The sequence below is a fragment of the Cebus imitator genome, unplaced genomic scaffold (genome assembly GCF_001604975.1).
Source record: "Cebus imitator isolate Cc_AM_T3 unplaced genomic scaffold, Cebus_imitator-1.0 Scaffold158, whole genome shotgun sequence".
Classification (NCBI taxonomy): Eukaryota; Metazoa; Chordata; class Mammalia; order Primates; family Cebidae; genus Cebus; species Cebus imitator.
In genome coordinates this window covers 3,395,285-3,413,637 of record NW_016107473.1, presented here as the reverse complement: position 1 = coordinate 3,413,637, position 18,353 = coordinate 3,395,285, and the positions used below count along the sequence as shown (strand labels likewise).

The window sequence follows — 18,353 nt, the reverse complement described above, 5'->3', positions numbered from 1 at the left end:
TTTTGGAGATGGAGTTTGTTTCTCTTACCCAGGCTGGAGTGCAGTGGCACCATCTCAGTTCACTGCATCCTCTGCCTCCCGGGTTCAAGCAATTCTCTTGTCTCAGCCTCCCAAGTAGTGGGGATTACAGGCATCTGCCACCACACCTGACTAATTTTTGTAGTTTTGGTAGAGGCAGGGTTTCACCATGTTGGCCAGGCTGGTCTGGAACTCCTGACCTCAAGTGATCTGCCTGCTTCAGCCTCTCAGGTGCTAGAATTACGGGTGTGAGCCACTGCTCCCACCCCATAACATTTCTTTAAGCCAAAGCCTAATCCAGAGCAAGGCCCAACTCTTCAGTCCTGTGAAAGCTGAGAGAGATGAGGAAGCTGCAGAAGAAAAGTTGGAAGCTAGCAGAGGTTCATGAGACTAAAGGAAAGAAACTGTTTCTGTAACATATAAGTGCATGGTGAGCAGCAAGGGCTGAGGGATAAGTTGCGCACATCATCCAGAAGATCTAGCTAAGGTCACTGATGATGGTGCAGTGATGAGGGTACACTAAACCACAGATTTTCAATGTAGGCAATATAACCTTCTATTAGAAGATGTCATCTAGGACTTTCATAGAGAAGAGAAGTCAATGCCTGACTTCAGAGTTTCAGAGGACTCTTTTAATGGGGGCTAATGTAGCTGATGGCTATAAGTTGAAGCCAATACTCATTGACCATTGTGAAAATCCTGAGGCCCTTAAGAATTATGCTAAATTGGCCGAGCGTGGTGGCTCATACCTGTAATCCCAGCACTTTGGGAGTCCTAGGTGGGCGGATCACGAGATCAAGAGATTGAGACCATCCTGGCCAACATCGTGAAACCCCATCTCTACTAAAAAATACAAAAGTTAGCTGGGCGTGGTGGCATGCACCTGTAGTCCCACCTACTCAGGAGGCTGAGGCAGGAGAATTGCTTGAACCCAGGAGGTGGAGATTGCAGTGAGCCGAGGTTGCGCCACTGCACTCCAGCCTGGGGCCTGGCAATAGAGCAAGGTTCAAATACAAAAAACATTAGCTGGGCATGGTAATGTGTGCCTGTAATCCCAGCTACTCAGGAGGTTGAGACAGGAGAATTGCCTGAACCCAGGAGAAGGAGGTTGCGGTGAGCCGAGATCGCGCCATTGCACTCCAGCCTGGGTAGCAAGAGTGAAACTCAANAAAAAAAAAAAAATGCTAAATAGGCCAGGCACGGTGGCTCATGGCTATAACCCCAGCACTTTGAGAGACTGAGGCAGGCAGATCACCTAAGGTCAGTAGTTTGAGACCAGCATGACCAACATGGAGAAACCCTGTCTCTACTAAAAATACAAAATTAGCTGGGCATGGTGGCACATGCCTGTAATTCCAGCTACTCGGGAGGTGGAGGTTGCAGTGAGCCAAGATTGCGCCATTGCACTCCAGCCTGGGCAAGAAGAGCAAAACTCTGTCTAAAAAAAAATTATGCTAAATCTACACTGCCTGTGCTCTAGAAATGATACAACAAAGCCTAGATGACTTGAAAGATTTCTTTCAAAATATTACTGCTCATTGACAAGGCACCTAGTTACCCAAAAGGTATGATATAGATGTACAAGGATATTAACGTTTCATGCCTGCCAACACAACTTCCATTCTGTACCTCATGGATCAAGGAATAATTCTGACTTTCAAGTTTTATTTAAGAAATAAATTGCCTAAGGGTATAGTTGCCATAGGTAGTGATTCCTCTGATGGATCTGGGCAAAGGGTAGAATTCACCATTCCAAATGCCATTAAGAACATAAGAAGGTCAAAATATATTAACAGGAGTTTGAAAGAAGTGGATTCCAACCCTCATGGATAACTTTGAGGGGATCAGCACCTCAATGGAGGAAGTAAGTAACTGCAGATGTGGTAGAAATATCAGGAGAACCAGATTTAGAAGTGGAGTCTGAGGATGTGACTGAATTGCTGCAGTCTCATGATCAAACTTCAACGGATGAGTAGTTGCTTTTTAAGGATGAGCAAAAACAGTGGTTTCTTGAGATGGAACCTACTCCTGGTGAAGATGCTGTGAGTGAAATGACAACAAACAAAGGATTCAGAATATGGCATACACTTGGTTGATAAAACAGCAGCAGGGTTTGAGAAGACCGACTCTAATTTTGAAAGAAGTTCTGTGGGTAAACGCAATCAAACAGCATGGCTCGCTATGGAGAAATCTTTCACAAAAGAGGAGTCAATGCAGCAAACGTCATTGTTGTCTTATTTCAAAACTACCACAGCCACCTCCGTCTTCAGCAACCACTGATAAATCAGCAGACATCAACATCAAGGCCAGACCTTCCAGTATGACTCACTAAAGGCTCAGATGATTGTTAGCATTTTTTTTAGCAATAAAATATTTTAATTAAGATATGTACATTGAGTTTCTACATATAATGCTATTGCACACTTAATAGACTACAGTATCATGTAAACATAACTTATATGCACTGGGAAACTAATATATTTCTGTGACTTCCTTTATTGCAATATTTACCTTATTGCAGTGGTCTGGAATTGTCTCCAAGGTATTCTTGTTCTGGAAAGCTCTCCAATTGCATGTCTAATAACGGTTCTATACTTTGCCTCATCCCTCATCTATCGACTTGAAATGAAAACATTGCCCTCTTACTGAAGATCGTTGTGAGAATTAACTGTAGGGGTAGGAGAGGAGGGAAAGCATATTTTTTAGGTTATGAGGCTGAATGGAAATTACAGAGATGAGAAATCGTACATAAAATAAGTCAGATAAGCTCTTGTAAAACATATTTCTATTGCCAGAAAATTTTTAAATGGCTCTGGAGCTCTGCCCTTCACATTTGTTTAATTGAATAAACTTAAGTGAAAATATAAAGCAATGTTTCTTTGCCAAGAAGAAAAATTTCTAAAGGAAAGTGGTCATTTTAGCTATTTGGATATTAGATGTCAAATGAAAACTCTATATGTTAATATTTAGAAAATGCACATTTCTCTTAAATCAATTTGCTGCTCTGCAGGGTTTTCTTTTGCTCTGGTATACTCTTTTTCTTTTTTTTTGAAATGGAGTCTCACTCTGTCACCCGGGCCGGAGTGCAGTGGCACAATCTCAGCTCACTGCAACTTCCACCTTTCGGGTCAAGTAATCTGCCTCAGCATCCCAAATAGCTGGGATTACAGGTGCCTGTCACCATGCCTGGCTAATTTTTTGTATTTGTAGTAGATACAGCGTTTCACCATCTTGGCTAGGCTGGTCTTGAACTCCTGACCTCGTGACCCACCCGCCTCGGCCTCCCAGAGTGCTAGGATTACAGGCGTGAGCCACCATGCCTGGCTTGCTCTTGTAATATTCTGAATAAGTATGCTACCTCTGACTTATTCTGCAAATATTTCAGCATTCATGAAAAAAGAATAGTGTACCACATAGCTCAAATTAAATCAGTTAAAAATTGTCAGGAGTTGAAATTGTGGTTGCTTAAGTTTATGGACTAATCAAACCATAGTTTTAGATGATGTTACTACAGTATTCTAATTACCACAATCTGATTTTCCTCAGTAACTGTGAAAGTCAAAACTCAAAGCCTGATTCAGAAAGGAAATTAAAAGTAAAAATAAAAGACAAGGAAGACATTTTTATCCTCACATACATTATGGTAGATTATTAAGCTGACCTTGTAAAGTTAAAGATTTTGCTGTAAATCACATTGGAGTTGATTACAAGACATGGAAACTGTATGTTTGAAATCCTTGAAACAGCATAATTTCATTTATGTGATTTTTAAATAAAGGCAATTCATTATGTATTAAATAAAAAATTATATCTATGAATGTTTTGATTTGTATGCTTTTGTAAGGCTTTCTTATGGGTAAAAGCAGAAGCAAAAAAGAAATTTTTTTTCCAGACCACATATCCTGATTCGAGAATTAAAAATATCGTCCTGGTATGTTCCAGAAAAGCCTTAGCAATAAAAAGATAAAGAGGCTACTTAGCCCGTTTGTGGATTTGGGAAAAGGATCTGTTCATTTACACAAAATGTATCTCTAATCACCTTTCCATGCCTAAAATCCTATTAATAAGAAGGAAATTTCTTCAGTCTTTAATGAAAATAGGATTAAAATCCAAAATTTCTAGAATCTATAAGACAAGACTAATGTGTTTAAATTTTTATTAAGAAAAATTTAAAACATACAGAAAAATTGATATATGTCTCTACCTGAATTTAACAATTGTTAACATTTGCCATATTGATTTTTTCCTGTATGTGTGTGAAAATGTGTGTGTGGGCTTGAAAATTAAGTTGTAGCTGTCATGACACTTTACTTCTAAATACTTGAGCACAAATCTTCTGAAACCAGTAGCATACTCCTACATATTGACCATACTATTTTTGTACTTAAGAGAATGGAGTAATGTATTTTATTCCCTAATATTTAATATACATATTCTAATTTCCCCATGTTCCTCCAAAAGTCTCTTATTTACACCTTTTTTGTTTGTTCCATAGCAGGATTCAATAAAGGTTCACGTATTACTTTTGGTAATGTATTTTCAGTCTGTTAAACACTGAGCTGTCCATCTTTTTGATGTGTGTGTGGGGTTGGTGTGGTTTGGTTTAGTTTTTCTTCATGGCACTGACATTTTGAAGACAGTGGCAGGCTGGATGTCTTAGAGAATGCCTCATATTCTGGATATATCTGGTTATTTCTTCATGGTGTCATCTAACTCATTTCTCCATTTTCTGAATTTTGTATAAGCTGGAAATTAGGTATACCTGGAGGCTTAAGTAGTTTCAGGTCAAACATTTTTTAGCAAGAACCCTTCATAGGTAATGTTATGCATATTATTTTACAGTATATCAAAAGACCCATAAAGACAGGTGGAAGGACTTCTGTTTATATAGAAGTATTAATGATTCCTAGAATGTCCTTTCCTAGGCCCCAGATTTTTAATTAAAAGCAGTTAGGCCTCATGATTCTCAAAACAAGTGTTAACAGTGGAGGGTGTCCAGGTTCTTGGTGACTTTAACAAAGAATAGAACAAAAGGGACCAGGCGCAGTGGCTCACACCTATAATCCTAGCACTTTGGGAAGCCGAGGTGGGCGAATCACGAGGTCAGGAGTTGAGACCAGCCTGGCCAACAGGGTGAAACCCCATCTCTACTAAAGATGCAAAAATTAGCTGGGTGTGGTGGCCCATGCCTGTAATCCCAGCTACTTGGGAGACTGAGGCAGGAGAATGACTTGGACTCAGAAGGCAGAGGTTGCAATGAGCCAAGATCATCGCCACTGCACTCCATCACAGGTGACAGGGTGACTCTCCATCTCAAACAAAAACCAAAGAATTGGACAAAACGCACAAAGTAAGAAAAGAATGAAGAAACAAATGCAGAGATTTATTAAAAACAAAAGTTCACTCCACGGGGTGGGAGAGCCTGATTACAGAATGTTCTGAGGTTTAAATACCCTTTAGAGGTTTCCCATTGGTTACTTGGTGTGTGTCCTATGTAAATAAAGTAGTGGCCTGTGCTCAGGCTAATTGGTTGCAAGAGGGGACCAATCTGAGGCTGAAGCAAAGTTACAAAGTTACACCTTATGCGAACGTCTGATTGGTTGCAGAAAGTGACCAATCAGAGGCTAAAGTGAGGTTACAAAGTTTTACTCCTATGCAAATGAAGAGCTGGCCTGGAACCAGCCTGATTGGTTGTGGGAGGGGACCAATCAAAGGTACTTTTTTTTTAATCTGCTAGGCAGAAAAGTGGAGGTTGCAAAGGGAGTAGCCTCTGGTCCTTTTGTTACTTTGGAGTGGAAAGTTGGGGTTTTCCTTTTGATTTATTTCTAAGGAGTCAGCGTGAATTGGCCTATGTTCCCTGCCTCCAAGACCTATTCTCTTACCTTACAAGGTTGGCATAGAAATTCTTCATGGGTTGAGGGAATGTGCCACTTTAGTGTAAGCAGCAAGATTCAGCACTGAGTAAAGCCAGGAAAACCATTTGCCTCTAAACCTAATATCCCCAAAGTATATGTTACCATAAATTCAAGCAAACTTCTGTTCTGATAAGGCTGGTTTTATATAGGGACAAACAAGAATAAACAAGTATAACAACTCTGACCTGGGACCTGAGACCTAAGTTCTAGTCCTACCACTGTCACCAGATAACTGTGTGACACTGAGAGTCATACATTGATTCACACATGAAGTAGAGGCATTGTCCCTTACATTTTGTAAATATTACACAAGCACCAATATGATTGAATATCCTTACATATTTCTTACTAGTACAAAGAACAGCACTTGGATTTTATTTCTTGCATTTCCTTTTGGGGGAAGCGGGGAAGTATCAGTCATTCCCAAATTGAAGCATTTCTCCTTATCCAATTATTTAGGTAATTATTGTCATGGGGGTAAAATGTGCAGTCTGAATAGGGTGCTTTGTCCTGTGGTTTGATAGATTCCTTCCTGCCTGCCAGGAAAGAATCAGGCATCAATGGGAAAAACAGGTCGAATGAGACGGTTGGGTTGCAGTTTTATTCCCTTCTGAATTGTATGTAAACTTGTGTGGTTGGGAAAATCGGGAGTCAACTTTTCTAATTGCAAATGAGGAGAACAGGCTGGACAGCTGAGTGGTAGAATCTGGGGTTAGGGTCCTGCTTTCTAGCCCACTAATTGGAAGACCTCTGGGCATGTGCCCTGACCACTCCAACCACAGGACTGAGGACAGTGGGTTCAGTGAGGCTTCTCTTAGAGTCCCACCTGAGCTCTGATCACAGAGAGCAGCAAAACTCCACTATCCCTTCCTGTCACCCTCTCCCACCCATACAATATTTTAAGTTCTCTAGAACAACCCTGGCCTGTGTGTGCAATGAAGACAGCGAGGAAGCGTGGAGAAGAGCTGCTTTGTCTCCAAGACTTTTATACTAAACACTACATTTCTGAGTAAAAGTGAGGGGGGTGGGGTATGGGCCGGGCACAGTGGCTCATGCCTGTAATCTCAGCACTTTGGGAGGCCGAGGCAGGTGGATCATCTGAGGTCAGGAGTTTGAGACCAACCTGGCCAACATGGTGAAACCCCATCTGTACTCAAAATGCGAAAATTAGCCAGAGGTGGTGGCAGGTGCCTATAATCCCAGCTACTTGGGAGGCTGAGGCAGGAGAATTGCTTGAACCCAGGAGGCAGAGGTTGCAGTGAGCCGAAATCAAGCCATTGCACTCTAGCCTGGGCAACAAGAGCAAAACTCCATCTCAAAAAAAAAAAAAAGGCAGGGGGTGGGGTGTGAGGAATAGGCCAGTGGTAGGAGATGGAGTTAAAAGAAGTGATGAAAGCAATAGAAAGTGTTGGAAAGATATCCCCTTTGCCAGTTCAGGGTTCAGTGTGTGGCAGGGGTGGGCTGTGAATTAGCTGACAATAGTCAGATTTATGGGAGAAAAATTTTAACTCACACGATAGTGGGAGCATTCAAATGAAGAGGCTGGCTGAACAGCTAGCAATAAGGGTTTATATACCAGCGTAAGAAGGGGAAAGAGGAAGAGAGAAGGCTTCTATGGGAGACAGATGAGCTTTTAGGAGAAACAGGTGGCTTTTAGGAAAACAAATGGAAGGTAGGACAGTTTGTGATAATGTTTGTTTATGCAGTTTCATATCCCAGTGCTAATAGTCTCCTTCCTTGCTGGAAATTCCCCGAGAGAGAGAGGATTTATGTCAGCTTCCTTGGAAGGCTGTGCCTTTCTTCCAATAAAGGAAGCTCAGAAAAGGCTTCTTTCTGCATCTGTTGTATCTCAAATATCTTCAGTTTAATCTTTATACCATTTTGGTGAGTTGCAAGTCCCTACAAAAGTCAAGGATGTGAAGCCCCCGGGAGGTTGAAAGGGAAACAGGGCCAAAGAGCACAGGTATCTCTGAGTCGTGGCCTCCTTTACTGAGCCTCTGGTCATTGAACATCAGCTATGTACCTCACTGGGTTAAAGGAATAGACTGGTTTATTTATGCTTCCTGACATTCTTTTGAATTATTAAGGGATTTAGGAAACTCTTGTGTTAAATTTATTTCATGTGATTTCTTTAGATGAATAATCAGGCCTTATCCTTCATGGTTGAATAAGGGTAGGGTGGGAAGATGAGGAGATGGGGACAGAGATGCACTGGGAGCCTGGCCCACTTCATCAAAAGGCAGAGGCAAGCAATTAGAGTAAGAAGTAAGAAGTATTTAAAAAGCATCCAAGCTTCTGAAACTCAGGTTCTAGCATCCAAGTTTTCTGGCCTGTAGGGCATTGTGCAAAATCCACATGATTAGCTAGGCGTTTGCTTGATGGACGTGGGAGGATTGGATTAGAGCATATGAAAAGCTTGGTAGGTTGTTTTTGAGTATAATTTACTTAATTGTTTCTGGCCTGGTAAGTATACCCAGAGGCTTGATATTGATGTATGTGATTCAACAAAAACAAAAAGCAATAAGGTCTGTATCGACTTGTGGTTTAATGGCTTTAAATAAATTGACTTCTTTTGGATCAATGCAGCACACTGATGATATTTGCAATCTATGAACTTTTAAAAATGCTTCTCCTCTAAGCTACAACTTTAATATATAACTTTGGAGGAATCATTTTATATCCATCCAACAACTTCCTTCAAAAAGCATATACATGCCCATAAAAAAGCATCTGCAGGAAAAAGCTGGGCCCTAACCCTAGACTCAAGTTTGGGTTTTTGATTCTCATGCCAAGTTTTCATTGAAATAGAGTCTTTATGAAAAATATTAAGAGTATTTGGTGCAAAGTAGATTATGCTCTATGGGTCAGCAGTCAGCGCTGTATCAGCTTGTGTTAACTGCTGTGGACTAAAAAATGTGTCCCCCCAAAATTAATTTGTTGACACCCTAACCCCAATATGACTGTATTTGGATATAGAGTTTTTGGGAGGTAAGGAAGGCTAAAGAGGTTGTAAGCGTGGGGTTCTAATCTAATAGACTTGACGGCCTTGTAAGATGTGGCAGCCCTCTCTGTCCACACGCATACACACATGGAGGAAAGGTCATGTGGGCACACAGAGACGGTGGTCTCGGCACACCAGGACGAGAGCCCTCACCAGGAACCCAATCCTCTGAAACCTTGATCTTGGACTCTCCAGCTTCCACAATGTGAAAAAAAAAACTTTTTCTGTTGTTTAAGCAACCCAGTCTATGGCATTTTGTTATGGCAGCCCAAGAAGACTGACACACTAATCTCAAGCAAATTACTTACTCATGCCTCTAGAGCATTAGTGTAAAATTTGTGGATCAGGCAAAGTAAACGCTAAGTTCTCTTTCAGCTCTTAGCTATAGTATGATTCTAACTAAAATTGTCTTGGCTTGAGAAGACTGCCAAACATTTTTTATTTTAAAAACAAATCTGAGTTTCTGCTTCCCTCCCTGCCTGCCTTCCTTCCTTCCTTCCTCTCTGTCTCTCTCTCTCTCTCTCTCTCTCTCTCTTTCTTTCAGGGTCTCACTCTGACACTCAGGCTGGAGTGTATGGTGACTGCTCTCTGTAGCCTTGACCTTCCAGGCCCAAGTGATCCTCCTGCCTCAGCCATTCAAGTCAAGTAGCTAGGACCACAGGTGTATACCACCACAACTGGCTAATTTTTTAACTTTTTTTTTTTTTCTAAGATTGAGTCTCACTCTGTCACACAGGCTGGAGTACAATGGCGTGATCTCAGCTCGCTGCAACCTCTGCCTCCTGGGTTCAAGTGATTCTCCTCCCTCAGCCTCCCGAGTATGTGCGATTACAGGCACCTTCTACCACACCTGGCTAATTTTTGTATTTTTAGTAGAGACGGGGCTTCACCATGTTGGCCAGGCTGGTCTCGAACTCCTGACCTTAAGTGATCCACCTGCCTTGACCTCCCAAAGTGCTGGGATTACAGGTGTGAGCCACTGTGCCTGGCCTAATTTTTTTTTTTTTAATAGAGACAGAGTCCCCCTACTGTTGCCCAGGCTGGCCTGAAACTCCTTGGCTCAAATGATCCTCCTGTCTCGGCCTACCAAAATGTTAAGATGATAGGCATGAGCCACTGTGCTCGGTCTGAGCTTCAAATTTTTAAAAAAGTTATAAAATAATACAGAAGAGTTCCATATGCCTTTTACTCAGATACACCAAATTTTAATATTTGTTTCTATTTTTTATATTCTCTTCATATATACATATGCATGTGTATATGTTTACATATGTAATATAATTATAATTATATTATTATATGTATGCATACTATTATTTATTTTCAGAATCTATTTGAGAGTGGATTGTCTCTCATCCCTTAATACTTCAGTATGTACTTCCTGAAACAAGGATATTTCTTATCTAACTATGGTTGCCAACTTCAGGAAACTTAGCATTGGTAAAACACTTTCATCTAATCTGTAGCTCATGTTCCAATTTCATTAGTTGTCCCAATAACAGCCTTTAAAGCATTTCCTCCTCCAGAATAGGAACCAGTCTGGAATTACACATTGCATGGAGTTGTCACGTTTCTTTCTCCTCCTTGCATCTGGAACAGTTCCTCAGCCTTTCTTTGCTTTTGTGACCTTAGCAGTTTTGAATAATACAGGCCATTTATTTACTAGGATGACCTTTATTTGAAGTTTGTATAATGCTGCTCCATGATTAAACAGAGGTTCTGCTTTTCTGGCTGGAACATTGTGTAGGTGTGTTGTGTCTTTTACAGGGCATCATAATAGAAGGTATGTGATGGCCGAATGTCCTTCATTGGTGATGCTAATTTTGATGACCAGATCATGGCATTGTCCATTTTCTCTACTGTACAGTTTAAGCAATCTGTGGAGAAATACTTTGAGGCCATGCAATGATCCTGCCCCTTGTTTAACTGCCCTCCTCTTAGACTTAACATCCATTGATGATTCTTGACTGAATCAGTCTTTACTACGATATCTCAAAAATGGTGATGTCCAGTGCTACCACTACCTCCAAATTTGTCAGCCTGCACAATTCATTCAGCTATAAGAGTTCTCAATTCCTCCTCTGCATCCACCACACACAATTATTGTACCATATACCTTTTACTCAGTGCCCCTGTGGATTCACTGCAGCCACCCAGGGCTCTTGGCTACAGTTTTAGAACCGTGGAACTAAGTCCCGGAAACTTCCAGTCTCCTTTGTTTAGCAGCAACAATAAATATTGGGTTGATGTTGAGGATCTTTTCACTAACGGGAAAACCTGGGGGGAAACCTGGAAAGCATCAAGCTGAGGCTATTTTTCACAAAGTTTATAAAGTAGGTGATTGCATTGTTTAAAGGACTTTTATTTTATTCAAAGGGTAAATAATCCATTATTGTTCTTATTTATTTTGATGCTCAGGTTGTCCCAGTTTGGGCCAGTAGGAGCACCTTCAAACTGGTTCCTAGGTCCTTTTGACATACCCCCATCATTTAAAAAATACTTTTGGCCGGGCGCGGTGGCTCAAGCCTGTAATCCCAGCACTTTGGGAGGCCGAGGTGGGTGGATCACGAGGTCAAGAGATCGAGACCATCCTGGTCAACATGGCGAAACCCCGTCTCTACTAAAAATACAGAAAAAAATTAACTGGGCATGGTGGCACGTGCCTGTAATCCCAGTGACTCAGGAGGCTGAGGCAGGAGAATTGCCTGAACCCAGGAGATGGAGGTTGCGGTGAGCCGAGATCACCAAATAGCAAACAAACAAAAAAAAAAAAAAAAAAAAAAAAAAAAAAAAAAAAAAAAAAAAAACTTTTGAGAAATACTGATTAAAATCAGAGGCAAAAATGTGTGTGTTTGTGTGTGTGTGTGTTTATGTATGTGCACTGCGGAATCCCAAAGAGTGAACTGAAGGAGAGATTAATTAACAGCCATTTAAAATTTTATCAGAAGCAGCACAGGTATGCGTCTGTAATCCCAGCTACCTGGGGAGATCCCTTGAGCCCAGGAGTTCAAGACCAGCCTGGGCAATAAATGGAGCAAGACTCCCGTCTCAAAACAAACCAAAAAGAAAAAAAAAAAAAGAAAAAAAAGAAAAACCCACAAAAATTTATTAGATGTTATAACTGTATGCAACACACTCTGTTTAGTTTTATTATTCTCAGATCCGCTAGTTAGTTCTCATAATTAGTTTTCCTTTATCATGGGTAATTAGACTCGAGTTGGCCAACATCCATGAGCTCATTTGGAAGACAGGACTGCAGCTTAACAGTTTCTTTTCAACACAGAATCTTCTTCAACATCTTTATGCTCATTTTGAATGCCGACGTCTTTATCACCGGTCTCTTCTTACTAAGATGTATGTGCACAGATTTTCCCTTCACTTCATTTAGCCTGTAGCACTTGGTCTCCTTGGATGTTCTGACAGTTCTTCTTGTCGCTGCACTCTTGTTGAGTAAAGCAAGGTTTTCCCCAAACATAATAATTTTTATCCACTTTCTCTGTTCACAATGCTCTTTGTGTCTCAGTAATTTTTTCCCAATGCCCTCAGGCCAAAAGAAACACCAAACCATTCCTTTTATTAAGTACTCAGGTCTAAGCAACTTAATAAGGATTTATGTTTAACAATTTTATAGCCACTTGAAAAAAATTAAACATATAAATTGAAAGAAAAGTTACATTTTCATTTCATTCCTTCTTTTTTTTTTTTTTTTTTTTTTTTTACTTATACCTGTACCTGCCATTTCCTGGGCACTACATTTGAGGTTTTATTTTATGTATTTATGTTTTTTTTAGGGCAGCCTCCCAAGCCAGAGTAGGCTGAGAGAGACTCCCTCATTTCATTCTCACAGTTAGCTTTCAAGTGGGATGTGTGTACCCTGGAGAGTGTACAGTTTCTCAAGCTTGGAAGCAGATTGGACATCTCAACTCTAATTTCATATTCCTTGTTGATTTTCATGGGTACTTTGTATCATGCTGGAAGAGATGACATCATTGATAGAAATGTAATCTCTTGCCAAAACTATGAACTACCACGTAGTTTGCATAACATCCCACAGATGCCAAGCATCCCTGTGTTTCTCTCAAAAATATAATATATTCTTTAGTCCACTGTAGATTCACTGCAGCCACCCAGGGCTCTTGGCTGCAGTTTCGGAGCCATGGCACTAAGTCCCAGAAACTTTCAGTCCCCTTTGTAAAATAGCAACAATAAGTACCGGGTTGATGTTGAAGATCTTTTCATTAATGGGAAAACCTGGGGGAAAACCCTGGAGAGCATCCAGCTGGGCTCTTTTTTACAAAGTTTATAAAGTAGGTGATCACATTGTTTATTTATCTTCCAGTCATTCCAGAACACTTTAAACTTTTTTTTTTTAGATGGAAAGTCTCCGTCTGTTGCTTAGTCTGGAGGGCAGTGGTGTGATCTTGGTTTACTGCAACCTCTGCCTCCCAGGTTCAAGCAATTCTCCTGCATCAGCCTCCTGAGTAGCAGGGATTACAGGTGTGCACCACCATGCCCAGCTAATTTTTGTATTTTGAGTCGAGATGGGGTTTCACCGTGTTGGCCAGGTTGGTCTTGAACTCCTGACCTCAATTGATTCACTTGCCTTGTCCTCCCAAAGTGCTGGGATTACAGGTATAAGCCACCACACCCGGCCTTACTTTTAGCTGTTTAACAGTGAAAGGGCTACCACCACAGAGAGTTCTGGAACAACATATATAAATAAAGACTGTCCTGGCCACCCAGCTGATCCGTGACATCCCTCACAACACTGACATTCTCAAATCAACTCTTACTCAACAGATGATCACTATGACAGTGTAGTTTCTATTATCTCACAATTTGCCAAGGAATCTTTATCACATTAAATCACGAAACACGATGTTTCTCAGTCGCACTCTTCCTTCTCCTCTCTCTCTTATCCTGTTCCTCTAATTTCCATTAGACCCTGCTTGGACCTACCCCCCCAGCCCCAGCCTAAATCCCATCAAAACTTACCTGCCACTTTCCTAGTTACCCAGGATTTGATTTCCCAGGTGACAATACACAAAGCAGCTGGTTTGCAGGTGTGACTGGATGCCCAAGAAAGACAGAAACGAACGCTATGTCCCAGCCCATCCATGTGTAATCCCACTCTCTAACATATATTTTGAGACTTCCTAGATTTGATTTTAACCTAAAGGCATAACTTTTGTAAAATTTACAAAGCTGAGCTATCTCATGATTCAATTCAGTAAGAAAGAGTCGTTGAAAATAATTCATCTTGCCTGCAGTGTTTTGAGGAGAATGGGAAAGGTAGATACATTCATAACACGCAGAAAGCCTGTTACAGGTCTCTTTCCCCATCTCTTTTTAGATGTATGATCCTCACGGGGCGGCTGCCCAAAATTTTTTCCTCTTCCACTACAAGCCCCGAAAACCCTTCTCTGAACTCTGTCCAGCCCCAAGCTCTCTTTGGTCTCTCTCTGTCATCCATAGTTGCTGACTTCTGTTAAATCTCCAGGTCTTCGCGGTTTTTTTGGATTTAAAACGCTAACCACTATACCACAAACGCCTCGGCTGTTTTTCTGGATTTGGCGCAATAAAGGAACCCAGAAGGAAACTCCCTTATAAGGAAAGAAGCTTGGCAGAGAAAATAGAGATTGCAAAAATTTCTAATTTTGTATTTTTTTCTCTTTCACATTTGAATTCATCCATCCTATCCATCCATCCATCCATCCATCCATCCATCCATCCTATCCACCCATCCATCCTATCCATCCTTTCCATCCAGCCATCCAATCTATCCAAACGTCCAAATTGGCTGTGAAGCTTCCACTTAAATACAAAGCTCTAAAAGAGCAGAGTAAGATCCCTGCCTTGAGAGAATTACAATTTAATTGGAGACAAAAATTAGAACTGGAAAAAGTAAGATGTTTGGGAAGTGAAGAATGTCTGCGCCTGGCATGTTTCTGGTGCTTCAGAAACATCTGTTGACTCGTGTGGGAAACAGCATTGACTGAATAATCATCGTTGGCGAGCTCACCAAGTATTTATTTGCCAGTCAAGCTCCATGCAAAGAGGTGATGATTAAGGTGGACATTTCCTGGGCCCTGGAGCACGCAGAGGCTGCAAACTCCTCTCCCGAGGCCACTCTGACGATTCCTGCCCCGTCTACTCCATCCAATCGTATTGGGCCTACACGGCTCCTCGCCTGGGGCCGGGAAGTTTTCGGGGAGCAGGGTGACAAATGTGCACGGTCGTAGGTAGGGGAGGGTCGGCGGGAAGGGGCTACCAGGCCTGGGCAGTAGCTCGCCGAGGCGACCCCGCTGCTCCGGATCTCGTGGGGACCAGCCCTGGGTGGATGGAACCGGCACTAGGAGCCGCCGTCGGGAGCCTGGAACCAGCCCCTGGGCTGTGCAGGCTGCGCGCGCCGAGAGCGGTCTAAGAAAGTAAGGCGCGTGTGTAGCGCGCCCAGTGGCTGCGTGGAAGGAGTGAGGAGGAAGAACTCCGACGACACCGTTTAACAGGACAAGGAAGAAATGCCGTAAATGATCACCAGGAAAAGACAAGCAAAACAGTTGGACGCAAAACACTCAGTGATAGTCTACTCAGAAGAGAGCGAGCAGCGTGCCGAAATAGCTCAGTTGGGAGAGCGTTAGACTGAAGATCTAAAGGTCCCTGGTTCGATCCCGGGTTTCGGCAGCTACTTTTAAATTCTGATCTCAAGAACTCAAATTTTGTTAAGATTCTCCGTCCACGATACCCTGGCTCATTCCTTCAAGCCGAAGCACAAACTGAAATTTGAGGGGTGAACGAGGAATTAAACTGTCGTTCCCAGCGACCCCCAGGAGCGAGGCCGTTCTGCGCAGGCGCCTCCGGGCGGGGCCTGGAGACGCTGCCGCGCGTGCGCGCCGCGGCGCCTATGGCCGGGACCCACAGCCACCCACCTCTCCAGGCCACACGGATGACCCGGGCCGCGGTGGCGAGACGGGGCCGCGCCCTGCCTGGGGCGGATGGTGTGAAAACGAGGCTGCAATCGGAAGGAGGTGTAGTCTGTCCACGGGGCCAGCAAAACACCTTCATCCCCAGCGTCATCGCATTCATTCCAAGTATCCAAATTCGAAGAAAAAGCAAAACTGCTGCGTGGCCGGATGGCCCCCACCTGGCGCTGCCGGTGAACGGAACCCAGTCCTGGGGTATTTCTGGTTAGAGGCGCACCGAGGCTCGCCCTGGGCCTGGCCCTCGGGTGGCGCCACCAGGTTACTTTGCCCTGGCCCGGCGGTGAAGGTGTGGCAGCTTTACAGCCCCCTGACGCATCAGACTAAAGAACGTTAGCCCGGGTCTGCACCGGTGGTTCTCAAAGTGCGGTCCCTAGATCCGCAGCATCAGCACCGCCTGAGAACTACTTAGAAATGCGCATTCTCGGCCCTGGATAGACAGCTCCGGCGGTGGGGCCCAACAGCGGGTGTTAAACCACGGTTCTAGACGTTCCTTTCTATTTCTAAAAGAGCCCTTGCTTTCCTAAGACTTGCTGTGAACCAGCGTTTCCCTTTTGCTGTCTTTTGCCCTGCAAAAGTGTGAACTAGAACTTTGACACGTGCTCGGAAATCACTGTTTCTGAGATATTTTGTTTTCACGTGTGGGTGGGCGTGGATACGCAGGACCATTAACTTCCCCAGCTACCTGTGGGAGTCAACCCCAAGGCCAAATGGGGGGCGTAGTCAAGAAAATGGAGGCTCAGGCGCCTGATGTTATCTTGTATGGCTCGTGGGAACTGAGCCAGGACCCAAGGGGAGAAGTTACAGGGATGTCGATCTAAATTTTAAAAACAAGAAATATCGATCTATTTGGGTCGTTGGAAAATAGAATAGTCAGTTTAGTGAGGTGGTGGGTTCCTGGAAAGCAGATGAAGGACAATTGTGAGATGTATGCATTATGTCTTGCTTATTTTCTGGTTCTGCTGTTTTGAAGGGGAACGGTAACTCACATTCATGAAGTACTGTGTGTTCTCCGTTATTCATTCATTCTCTAATTGGACATTAATTCCTAACCTCCCACTATGAGCCAACATTATTTGCTCTTCATAACAACCCTGTGAAGTACTTATTATTATCCCCATTTTACACATAACAGCCTTTCCAGGGTTGCAAGAATGAAACATAAGCTATATCTGTTAGGCAGCTAACATTGCTACCTCCTAAATGTTACTGTAAGTGAAAAGTTGAGATGTGTAGTTAAGACAGGTTGTGTATAAACATGCAGGTACATGTATGAGGGAAATAAAAGTTTTTGTCTGGCTCACTAGAAAATGTTCTATGGGGCAGTGGGTCTTCACCCAGTGGCATTGATTTCTCATCCAGAGATTTCTTTCTTTCTCTCTCTCTCTCTTTCTCTTTCTCTCTCTCTCTTTCTTTCTCTCTCTCCCTCTTTCTTTCTTTCTCTTTCTTTCTTTTATTTTTATTTTTTATTTTTAAAGATGGGGTTTCAACATGATGGCCAGGCTGGTCTTGAACTCCTGACATCGGGTGATCCACCCACCTCAGCCTCCCAAAGTGCTAGGATTACAGGTATGCGCCGCCGCGCCCAGCCTCTCTTTTCTTCCTTCCTTCCTTCCTTCTTCCTTCCTTCCTTCTTTTTTTTTTTTTTTTTTTTTTTTTTGAGGCGGAGTTTCATTCTGTCACCCAGGCTGGAGTGCAGTGGTGTCCTGGGTTCAAACGATTCTCCTGCCTCAGCCTCCCGAGTTGCTGGGATTACAGGCACCTGCCACCACGCCCGGCTAATTTCTGTATTTTTAATAGAGATGGGTTTTCGCTGTGTTGGCCAGGCTGGTTTTGAACTCCTGACCTTAAGCAATTCACCTGCCTCAACCTCCCAAAATGGTGGGATTACAGGCATGAGCAGCGAGCCTGGCCAAGATTTCTTAGGTATGGAAAGATTTAACAGGAGTGCCACCAGCTATCACATTTTCAAAGTATAGGGAAAAGATGCAGGTTCTGGGGTGACAGTAACTTTCATTTCAGACAAACTGAGGTCTGAGCACCCTGCCCAAAGTATTGTTAGGGATAGTGAATCTGTGTGGGTCTGCAGCAACCTCAGTTCTTGCTTCTTCAGAATTCGACTGAAGGGCATAAGGCAGAGTGAGAGACCAAGGCGAGTTTCACAACGGGAGTGAAAGTTTTAAAAATGTTTCGACTAGAGTCAGGCACAGTGGCGCACACCTGTAATCCCAGCATTTTGGGAGGCTGAGGTGGGCAGATCACTTGAGGTCAGGAGTTTGAGACCAGCCTGGCCAACATGCTGGAAATACAAAAATGAGCTGGGCGTGGTGGTGCAAGCCTGTAAAAGCCTAAAAATACAAAATGAGCCTAATACAAAAAATGCAAAATGAGCCTAAAAATACAAAATAAAAGCCTAAAAATACAAAAATGAGCCAGGTGTGG

At 42.8% G+C, this 18,353-nt stretch overlaps 1 non-coding gene across 1 annotated transcript; it reads left to right on the top strand.

Moving 5' to 3' along the window:
- The first annotated feature begins 15,542 nt into the window (after positions 1-15,542).
- On the top strand, positions 15,543-15,615 carry TRNAF-GAA. The gene has a single exon. It is a non-coding gene; the product is annotated as a tRNA-Phe (tRNA).
- Positions 15,616-18,353: the final 2,738 nt, after the last annotated feature.